This window comes from Pristiophorus japonicus, chromosome 3 (assembly GCF_044704955.1).
Source record: "Pristiophorus japonicus isolate sPriJap1 chromosome 3, sPriJap1.hap1, whole genome shotgun sequence".
Lineage (NCBI taxonomy): Eukaryota > Metazoa > Chordata > Chondrichthyes > Pristiophoridae > Pristiophorus > Pristiophorus japonicus.
In genome coordinates, this window is record NC_091979.1 from 228,796,819 (window position 1) to 228,809,215 (window position 12,397).

Below are 12,397 nucleotides of genomic sequence, written 5' to 3' on the forward strand. Positions count from 1 at the left end.
TTTAAGGTCTCGGCCCTCCAAACCATGGTCCAGGGTCCATGTCGACTATGCAGGCCCGTTTTTGGGTAAAATGTTCCTTGTGGTTGTAGATGCGTACTCCAAATGGATTCAAGATGAGATAATGTCGGCAAGCACATCTGCTGCCACCACTGAACGCCTGAGAGCCATGTTTGCCATGCACGGACTACCTGATGTCCTTGTGAGCGACAAAGGGCCATGTTTTACCATTGCCGAGTTCAAAGAGTTCATGACCCGTAACGGGATCAAACACGTCACATCTGCCCCGTTCAAACTAGCATCCAATGGTCAGGCAGAGAGAACATAATAAGAACATAAGAATTAGGAACCGGAGTAGGCCATCTAGCCCCTCGAGCCTGCTCCGCCATTCAACAAGATCATGGCTGATCTGGCCGTGGACTCAGCTCCACTTACCCACCCGCTCCCCGTAACCCTTAATTCCCTTATTGGTTAAAAATCTATCTATCTGTGATTTGAATACATTCAATGAGCTAGCCTCAACTGATTCCTTGGGCAGAGAATTCCACAGATTCACAACCCTCTGGGATAAGAAATTCCTTCTCAACTCTGTTTTAAATTGGCTCCCCCGTATTTTGAGGCTGTGCCCCCTAGTTCTAGTCTCTAGTCTCCCCGACCAGTGGAAACAAACTCTCTATCTCTATCTTGTCTATCCCTTTCATTATTTTAAATGTTTCTATAAGATCACCCCTCATCCTTCTGAACTCCAACGAGTAAAGACCCAGTTTACTCAATCTATCATCATAAGGTAACCCCCTCATCTCCGGAATCAGCCTAGTGAATCGTCTCTGTACCCCCTCCAAAGCTAGTATATCCTTCCTTAAGAAAGGTGACCAAAACTGCACGCAGTACTCCAGGTGCGGCCTCACCAATACCCTATACAGTTGCAGCAGGACCTCCCTGCTTTTGTACTCCATCCCTCTCGCAATGAAGGCCAACATTTCATTCGCCTTCCTCATTACCTGCTGCACCTGCAAACTAACTTTTTTTTTGGGATTCATGCACAAGGATAATTTGATTTTATGTTTTTAAGTTAATTTTTTTAATTGCCGGTGCTTTTAGTGTCCCCCTCCCCTTTTGTAGGGGGCACTTGGAGAAAAATTCGATTCTGTGCCCAAAAAAAACCAAAAAATTTTTTTTTGAAAAAGGGCATTGTAAATGTTGGTGTTTCCCCCAGATCGGGGGGCACGGTTTAATGTTTTTTGTTTGCTCCTAAAAGAGTTTCATGCACAAGGACCCCCAGGTCCCTCTGCACCGCAGCATGTTGTAATTTCTCCCCATTCAAATAATATTCCCTTTTACTGTTCTTTTTCCAAGGTGGATGACCTCACATTTTCCAACATTGTATTCCATCTGCGGTGCAAACTATCAAGCAGGACTTGAAGAGGGTAACTGAAGGCTCACTACAGACTCGCCTATCCCGAGTTCTGCTTAGCTACTGCATGAGACCCCACTCGCTCACTGGGATTCCACCTGCTGAACTGCTCATGAAAAGGGCGCTTAAGACAAGGCTCTCGTTAGTTCATCCTGATCTACATGAACAGGTACAGAACAGGCGGCTTCAACAAAGTACATATCATGATCGCGTAAATGTGTCAAGTGAAATTGAAATCAATGATCCTGTATTTGTATTGAATTATGGACAAGGTCCCAAGTGGCTTCCTGGCACTATTGTGGCCAAAGAGGGGAGCAGGGTGTTTCAGGTCAAACTTTCAAATGGACTCACTCACCAGAAACACTTGGACCAAATCAAACTCAGATTTATGGACTATCCAGAGCAACCCACTTTGGACACTACCTTCTTTGACCCCCCCCAACATGCACACCAGTGGCAACCGACACCGCGGTTGGCCACGAAGCAGAACCCATCACCCGCAGCAACCCAGCAGGACTCACCACACCAGGCAGCCCAGCAAGACCAGCTGCACAGCAGCCCAGCGATGGCCCAACAAACGATTCACCAAAACCAGCATTTTCACGAGACGATCAACCAGAGATTGAAAGGCCCCAGATCGACTCACCTTGTAAATAGTTACACTGTTGACTTTGTGGGGGGGGGGGGGGGAGGTGCGGGGGGGGGGGAGTGTTGTTACGTATGTAAACTTGTATATACCTTGCACAGCCACCAGAGGGCTCATCCCCTGGAGTCCCAAGGAATCCCATAATTCATTGGGAGCACAGGTACTTAAGGAGGCCTCACAGGCTGGAGAGGCACTCTGGAAACCTGCAGTAAAAGACTAAGGTCACACTTTACTTTGATCTCACAGTATCCAGTCAGACTCTTTATTCACATATACAACACATACTATCCTTTTGTATCCGCAGGTCCCGCTGTACTGCGGCACTTTGTAATCTTTCTCCATTTAAGTAATAACTTGCTCTTTGATTTTTTCTGCCAAAGTGCATGACCTCACATTTTCCAACATTATATTCCATCTGCCAAATTTTTGCCCACTTACTTAGCCTGTCTATGTCCTTTTGCAGATTTTTTGTATCCTCCTCACACATTGCTTTTCCTCCCATCTTTGTATCATCAGCAAACTTGGCTACATTACACTCAGTCCTTCTTCCAAGTCATTAATATAGATTGTAAATAGTTGGGGTCCCAGCACTGATCCCTGCAGCACCCCACTAGTTACTGGTTGCCAACCAGAGAATGAACCATTTATCCTGACTCTCTGTTCTCTATTAGTTAGCCAATCCTCGATCCATGCTAATATATTACCCCCAACCCTGTGAACTTTAATCTTGTGCCGTAACCTTTTACATGGCACCTTGTCGAAGTCCAAATACACCACATCCACTGGTTCCCCTTTATCCGCCCTGCTCATTACACCCTCAAAGAATTCCAGCAAATTTGTCAAACAAGACTTCCCCTTCATAAATCCATGCTGACTCTGCCTGACCGAATTTTGCTTTTCCAAATGTCCTGCTACTGCTTCTTTAATAATGGACTCCAACATTTTCCCAACCACAGATGTTAGACTAACTGGTCTATAGTTTCCTGCTTTTTGTCTGCCTCCTTTTTTAAATAGGGGCATTACATTTGCAGTTTTCCAATCTGCTGGGACCTCCTCAGAATCCAGTCAATTTTGGTAAATTACAACCAATGTATCCACAATCCCTGCCGTTACTTCTCTTAAGACCCTAGGGTGCAAGCCATCAGGTCCAGGGGATTTATCTGCTTTTAGCCCCATTATCTTACTGAACACCACCTCCTTAGCGCTTGCGATTGTGTTCCTCCCCCCCATAGCCTCTTAACTATCCACTGTCGGGATACTATTAGTGTCCTCTACCATAAAGACGGATACAAAATATTTGTTTAGAGTTTCTGCCATCTCCATGTTCCGCATTATTAATTCCCCGGTCTCATCCTCTAAGGGACCAACATTTACTTTAGCCACTCTTCTCCTTTTTATATACCTATAGAAACTCTTGCTATCTGTTTTTATATTTTGTGACAATTTACTTTCATATCTTCCCCTTCTTAATCATTTTTTTAGTTGTTCTTTGCTGGCTTTTAAAATCTTCCCAGTCTTCTGTCCTCCCATTAGTATTGGCCACTTTGTATGCTCTTGTTTTTAATTGGATACCATCCTTTATTTCTTTAGTTAGCCACAGATGGCTATCTTTTCTCTTACACCCTTTCCTCCTCACTGGAATGTATTTTTCGTGAGAGTTGTGAAATATCTCCTTAAATGTACTACACTTTAATCTATTTTCCCAGTCCACTTTAGCCAAATCTGCTCTCATACCTTCATAGTCTCCTTTATTTAAGCTTATTGCACTGGTTAGCGATCCAACTTTCGCACCCACCATCTGCATTTGAAATTCAATCATGCTATGATCACTCATTCCAAGGGGATCCTTTACTAGGAAATTGTTTACTAATCCTGACTCATTACACAGGACCAGATCTAGGATAGTCTGCCCCCTGGTTGGTTCCATTAAATATTGCTCAAGAAACCCATCCCTTACACACGCTATGAACTCCTCCTTAAGGCTACCCAGACCAATTTGATTTGTCCAATCAACATGGAGGTTAAAATCACCCATAGTTATTGCTCTTCCCTTTTTACAAGCCCCCACTATTTCCTGGTTTATGCTCTGACCAACAACCTTGCTATTGTTAGGGGGCCTATAGACTATGCCCACCAGTGAGTTTTTCCCCTTATTATTCCTTATCTCCACCCAAACTGTTTCAACAGCCTTATCATTTGAGCCAATATCGTTTCTTACTATTACAGTGATTCCATCCTTTATCAATAGAGCTAACCCACCTCCTTTCCCTTTCTGTCTGTCCTTCCAGATTGTCAAGTATCCCTGAATATTTAATTCCCAGTCCTGGTCACCTTGCAACCACTTCTCTGGAATAGCTATCAAATCATACCCATTTGTCTCAATTTGTGCCGTCAACTCATCTATTTTGTTACAAATGCTACGTGCATTTAGACAAAGTGCCTTTAAGTTTGTTTTTTTAAAATTTTTTCCTGCTTGTTTCCTCTCTCATTCAAACTCACTTTCTTTATTTTTGCTTTCTAATTCCAGCTTTACTCCCCTCCCTACTGAATCTATTTTCAGGTTCCCATCCCCCTGCTAAGGTAGTTTAAACCCTCCCCAACAGCACGAGCAACCGCCCCTCCCCCCACCACCCCCCGCGAGGATATTGGTCCCAGCTCTGTTTAGGTACAACCCGTCAGGCTTGTGCAGGTACCACCTCCCCCAGAAGCTGTCCCAATGCCTCAGGAAACTAAAGCCCGGAATGTCCTGTGTGAGAATAGAGCATCACATATCTGGGCAGCACGCCCTTCCCAATAATTGAACAGAGACACGGATCCTTTACATACAGGGTTAGTAAGTAGCTCTTTAAATAAAAAGTTATTAATTCCTTAAATCAAGGGACACGAACTGTCTTTCGGATGAAACGTTAAACCGAAGCCCCGTGGCACTATTTAGAAGAAGAGCAGGGGAGTTCTCCCCGGTGTCCTGGGCCAATATTTATCCCTTAACCAAGAGCACTGAAAAACAGATTAACTGTTTTTTTTACATTGCGGGAGCTTGCTGTGCACAGATTGACTTCCGCGTTTCCTACATTACAAAAGATACTTCATTGGCTGTAAAGTGCTTTATATATGCACGTTTTTTATTTCTTTCTCTCCCCTATAAAGTAACCGGGTCGGTATGTCCCTTTAAGTGTGGACACAATTAGCTGATAAGTACCCGAACGCAAATATCACATACAGCATTTCTGCACCGCAGTTTACAGGGAGAGCGCAATGAGAATTCCTCTGGAGCAGCGACGATATGAGTCAAGTTTGGAGAGATTTCCGACGCTCGGGATTTCTGGGGAAATCAGACACTTTATTCAGACCGTCAAACGGACTAAATGCCCAGACGTGTCCAGATGTTACTACCTAAAGCGATCAGGTGAATTCATGGCATTAACTCGCGGAGCTTTTTATTAAAACCCCGCATTTTCCCAACACATCAGTGCAGAATAGCGCGAAACGGTCCCGGGAGATACTCTGGTGAACCGGAGGGTATTATTGCTGGGACAGTTCAACGAGCTCATTCCTGTTGTTGCTGTTTGACTCCCTGTACTGTTAACAACAATAATGCTTCATTTGTTTTATTACATTTTAATTATTTACATTTTATTTTGGTGCTAAACATCAGGCTAGGGAGGAGCATGGTTGGGTTTGCTTTTGCTGTTGGAGAATTGTGGAGAAACAAAGACCGTAGTTATACTGTCACTATCGTGAATCATAGAATGATACAGCACAGAAGGAGGTGGTTCAGTCCATCGTGCCTGTGCCGGCTCTTTGGAAGATCAATTAGTCCCACTCTCCCCACAGCCCTACAAAATTTCCCCTTTCAAGTATTTATCCAATTCCCTTCTGAAAGTTACCACTGAATCTGCTCCCACCGCCCTTTGAGGCAACCTGTTCCAGATCACAACAACTCGCTGCATTAAAAAAAATTCCTCATCTCCCCTTCTGTTTATTTTGCCGATCACCTTAAATCTGTGACCTCTGTTGCTCCTTATTTACTCTAACAAAACCCTTCATATTTTGAACACCTATCAAATCTCCTCTTAACCTTCTCTGCTCTAAGGAGAACAACCTTAGCTTCTCCAGTCTCTCCACATAACTGAAGTTCCTAATCCCTGGAATCATTCTAGTAAATCTTTTCTGCACCCTCTCCAAGACCTTGACATCTTTCCTAAAATGCAATGCCCAGCTGAGGCCGAAGCAGTGGTTTATAAATGTTCATCATAACTTCCCTGCTTATGTACTCTACACCTCTAGTAATAAAGCCCAGGATTCCATATGATTTTTTTAACAGCCTTCTCAACTTGTCCCGCCACCTTCAAAGATTTGTGTCCATATATCGCCAGGTCTCTCTGTTCCTGCAGCCCCTTTAAAGTTGTGCCCTTGAGTTTATATTGCCTCTCCTCATTCTTCCCACTGAAGTTCATCTTAAACACCTCAATTAGATCACCACTTAATCCACTATACTCAAGGGGATAGTGCAGCTCCCTGAGTCACACCCCTTCTTTCCTGAAGTGCATGGGCTTTTCCTGGGCTACAGGGTTCACTGACAGTGAAGCGGAGTCAGTGACGTTTGGGGACCACCACAGCCCTACCCCGGCCTCACCTGAAATCCACCTGTTTGACAGGGCTCAGAAACAGGAACCCTGACTGAATTGTGACTCCCCTTAGACATAGAAACATAGAAAATAGGTGCAGGAGTAGGCCATTCGGCCCTTCTAGCCTGCACCGCCATTCAATGAGTTCATGGCTGAACATGCAACTTCAGTACCCCATTCCTGCTTTCTCGCCATACCCCTTGATCCCCCTAGTAGTAAAGACTTCATCTAACTCCTTTTTGAATATATTTAGTGAATTGGCCTCAACAACTTTCTGTGGTAGAGAATTCCACAGGTTCACCACTCTCTGGGTGAAGAAGTTTCTCTTCATCTCGGTCCGAAATGGCTTCCCCCTTATCCTTAGACTGTGAGCCCTGGTTCTGGACTTCCCCAACATTGGGAACATTCTTCCTGCATCTAACCTGTCTGAACCCGTCAGAATTTTAAACGTTCTATGAGGTCCCCTCTCATTCTTCTGAACTCCAGTGAATACAAGCCTAGTTGATCCAGTCGTTCTTGATATGTCAGTCCCGCCATCCCGGGAATCAGCCTGGTGAACCTTCGCTGCACTCCCTCAATAGCAAGAATGTCCTTCCTCAAGTTAGGAGACCAAAACTGTACACAATACTCCAGGTGTGGCCTCACCAAGGCCCTGTACAACTGTAGCAACACCTCCCTGCCCCTGTACTCAAATCCCCTCGCTATGAAGGCCAACATGCCATTTGCTTTCTTAACCGCCTGCTGTACCTGCATGCCAACCTTCAATGACTGATGTACCATGACACCCAGGTCTAATTGCACCTCCCCTTTTCCTAATCTGTCACCATTCAGATAATAGTCTGTCTCTCTGTTTTTACCACCAAAGTGGATAACCTCACATTTATCCACATTATACTTCATCTGCCATGCATTTTCCCACTCACCTAACCTATCCAAGTCACTCTGCAGCCTCATAGCCACCTCCTCGCAGCTCACACTGCCACCCAACTTAGTGTCATCCGCAAATTTGGAGATACTACATTGAATCCCTTCGTCTAAATCATTAATGTACAGTGTAAATAGCTGGGGCCCCAGCACAGAACCTTGGGGTACCCCACTAGTCATTGCCTGCCATTCTGAAAAGTACCCATTTACTCCTACTCTTTGCTTCCTGTCTGACAACCAGTTCTCAATCCATGTCAGCACACTACCCCCAATCCCATGTGTTTTAACTTTGCACATTAATCTCTTGAGTAACCAGGGATGTTGAACTGCTCCGTGCCTACTGCTGCCCCAGGGGGCTTAAAGTGAAACCCGGTCTACAAGGAAAGCATGGAGCCAGGTACAAATCGGTGCAAGGGCTGCAGGAGATAATACCCTGGGATGATTGTTAGCTCCTCAAGAGAAATTCAAAATCTAATCCGACTCATACGAATGATTACATGGTGCTCCCTGACTGTGATCGACACTATAGGGTCAGAGATTGCTCATGGGCTACCCAGCAGGAAGGATATATCGGCCTTGGAGAGGGAACATAAGAACATAAGAAATAGGAGCAGGAGTAGGCCACCTGACCCCTCTTGAGCCTGCTCTGCCATTTAATATGATCATGGTTGATCCGATCATGGACTCGGGTCCACTTTCCTGCCCGCTCCCCATAATCCCTTATACCCTTATTGGTGAAGAAACTGTCTATCTCCATCTTAAATTTATTCAATGTCCCAGCTTCCACAGCTCTCTGAGGCAGTGAATTCCAGATTCACAACCCTCTGAGAGAAGAAATTTCTCCTCATCTCGGTTTTAAATGGGTGGCCCCTTATTCTATAATGCCCTTGGTTCAAGTCTCATCTATCAGTGGAAACATTCTCTCTGCATCCTACTTGTCAAGCCTCCTCATAATCTTATACCTTTCGATAAGATCACCTCTCATTCTTCTGAATTCCAATGAATAGAGGCCTAACCATTGGCCTTTCTGATCACTTGCTGTATCTGCATACTATCCTTTTGTGTTTCATGCACAAGTACCCCCAGGTCCCACTGTACTGCAGCACTTTGCAATTTTTCTCCACTTAAATAATAACTAGCTCTTTGATTTTTTTTTCTGCCAAAGTGCATAACTTCACACTTTCCAACATTATACTCCATCTGCCAAATTTTTGCCTACTCACTTAGCCTGTCTATGTCCTTTTGCAGATTTTGTGTGTCCTCCTCACATATTGCTTTTCCTCCCATCTTTGTATCATCAGCAAACTTGGCTACATTACAATCGTTCCCTTCTTCCAAGTCATTAATATAGATTGTAAATAGTTGGGGTCCCAGCACTGATCCTTGCGGCACCCCACTAGTTACTGATTGCCAACCCGAGAATGAACCATTTATCCCGACTCTCTGTTCTCTGTTAGTTAGCCAATCCTCTATCCATGCTAATATATTACCTCCAACCCCGTGAACTTTTATCTTGTGCAGTAACATTTTATGTGGCACCTTGTCAAATGCCTTCTGGAAGTCCAAAGACACCACATCCACTGGTTCCCCTTTATCCACCCCATTCATTACATCCTCAACGAATTCCAGCAAATTTGTCAAACATGACTTCCCTTTGATAAATCCATGCTGACTCTGCCTGACTGAATTATGTTTTTCCAAATGTCCTGCTCCTGCTTCTTTAATAATGGACTCCAATATTTTCCCGACCACAGATGTTAAGCTAACTTGTCTATAGTTTCCTGCTTTTTGTCTGCCTCCTTTTTTAAATAGGGACGTTACACTTGCAATTTTCCAATCTGCTGGGACCTCCCCAGAATCCAAGGAATGTTGCTAAATTACAACCAATGCATCCACTATCCCTGCCGCTACTTCTCTTAAGACCCTAGAATGCAAGCCATCAGGTCCAGGAGATTTATCCGCCTTTAGTCCCATTATCTTACCGAGCAGCGCAGATTCACCACAATGATCCCGGGGCTAAAAGGGTTAAATTATGAGGACAGGTTGCATAGACTGGGCTTGTATTCCCTCGAGTGTCGAAGATTAAGTGATGATCTGATTGAGGTGTTTACGATGATTAAAGGAGTTGATAAGGTAGAGAGAAATTATTTCCTCTGGTGGGGGGAGTCCAGAACAAGGGGGTATAACCTTAAAATTAGAGCCAGGCCGTTCAGGGGTGATGTCAGGAAGCACTTCTTCACACAGAGGGTGGTGGGAATCTGGAACTCTCTCCCCCAAAATGCTGTTGAGGCTGGGGGTCAATTGAAAATTTTAAAGCTGAGATTGATAGATTTTTGATGGGTAAGAGTATCAAGGGTTACAGAACCAAGGCGGATCGATGAAGCTAAGATACAGGTCAGCCACGATCTCATTGAATGGCAGAACAGGTTTGAGGGGCTGAATGGCCTCTTCCTATTCCCATGTTCCTATAAATATTGCTCTGTTTGGCAGGTGATCTCTGAACAGCAGGAACTGACAGGTTTTTAAAAAATCATTACACATTACTCTGCAGAAAACAACAATTTGAATGAAAAATGAAAAGCGTAAGACAGAAGCAGATGGTATTTAAGATGAAATGATTCTCACTAATTTGGGTGTTGAGTTGCATACATGAACAGCAGGGCATGAAGAGAGCCTGTGGTTCCTCGGAGCTCTGCAGCCAGAGTCTCAGCCACATTGCTCAGCTTCCAAACACAATCTATCAGCTTCTGTAAACTCGAACACACCAACTAATCACAAAACAGTGGTTGGATTCAGACTCCCCGGGGAATATTTAGACGCCATCATTCAATCAGTTGTAATCAGGACGTATGAGGAATATCTGTCAAATGATACAGACAGCTCTTATCCAGTTCATCCCCTGCCAGTCTCAGGAATCTAAGCAGGCTGCAGTGTGGCTTCCAGCAGATTTGTTGTTTTGGTCTCTTCTTCACACTCTTCATGTAGAGAGAACAGGGCAACGGATTCGCAGGCTGATTGCAAGTCCGACAGTTCACAATGCAAATTCTTCTTCCATGGCCAGAACTGTCATATTCCGGTTGATAGAGGGGCTTTTAACCAATCCTATAACATCAACTTGCACCTATACACTGTTTCTAACATAATAAAACGTCCCAAGGCCCTTCACAGGAGCGATTATCAAATAAAATTTGACACTGAGCCACAAAAGGAGATATTAGGACAGGTGACCAAAAACTTGGTCAAAGAGGTAGGTTTAAGTAGAATCTTGAAGCAGGACAGAGAGCTGGAGAGATTTAGGGAGGGAATTCCAGAGCTTGGGGCCCAGGCAGCTGAAGGCACGGCCACCAATGGTTGAGCGATTATAATCAGGGATGCTCAAGAGGTCAGAATTGGAAGAGCACAGGGTTTTCGGGGGGGTTGTGGGGCTGGAGGAGATTACAAAGATAGGGAGGGGCGAGGCCATGGAGGGATTTGAAATCAAGGATGAAAATTTTAAAATCAAGGCATTGCTTAACCAGGAGCCAATGTAAGTCAGCGAGCACAGAGGGTGATGGGTGAGCGGGACTTGGTGCAGGTTTTATAGGTTCCCACAACCTACATGATGGGGGGGGGGGGGGGGCACTCCCACAGCCACACCCACCAGACGCAAGGATCCCACTGGATGTCAACCCAGAATTCCAAGCCGGAGCTCTGCCTCCACTCACCGGGACTGTCTGGAGGGGGGTTCGAAACCAACACCTCCTTACTCCGCAAAAGAAAGCTACCACTGAGTCAAAGGCTCGCTCCTTCCATACAGTTTAATGCTGGCACAGGGCCTGGGGGAGCTGAGCTGGGCATGGAACTCTGAGGCACACGCTCCAAATTGTAATAGAAATAACTCTTGCGTTTACACAGAGTCTTGACAAAAGGCCATTGAACGCTTCAAATAATGAACAATATTGATGTACAGTGACTGTTGTTATTTAGTCAATCTACGCCAGCTGGATTCCTAAATTCTCTGCCCCAGAGAGCTGTGGAGGCTGAGTCATTGAATATATTCAAGGCGGAGGTAGACACTATCTTGAACAATAGGGGAGTCGAGGATTATGGGGAATGGGCAGGAAAGTGGAGTTGAGGCCAAGATCAGATCAGCCATGATCTTATTGAATGGTGGAGCAGGCTCGAGGGGCTATATGGCCTACTCCTGCTCCCATTTCTTATGTTCTTATTGAACAGCAATGAGATGAGCGACCAGTTAATGTGTTTTAGTGATGTTGGTTGAGGGATAAATTTTGTCTCCAGGACATCAGGAGAACACCCTGCTCTTTCTGAAAAAAACTCTATGGGATCTTTTGCATTCACATGAGAGGGCAGATGGGAACTCAGCTGAATGTCTCATCTGAAGGACGACACCTCCGACAGTGCGGCACTCCCTCAGTACTGCACCTTTGACAGTGTAGCACTCCCTCAGTACTGCACTTCTGACAGTGTGGCATTCCTTCAGTACTACACTTCTGACAGTACAGAGCTTCCTAAGTACTGCACTTCTGACAGTGCAGAGCTCCCTCAGTACTGACCCTCCAACAATGCGGCGCTCCCTCAGTGCTGCCCCTCCGACAGTGCAGTGCTCCCTCTGTACTGCCCCTCCGACAGTGCGGCGCTCCCTCAGTACTGCCCCTCCGACAGTGCAGAGCTCCCTCAGTACTGCACTTCTGACGTGCGGCGCTCCCTCAGTACTACCCCTCCGACAATGTGGAGTTCCCTCAGTACAGCCCCTCCGACAGTGCGGTGCTCCCTCAGCACTACCCC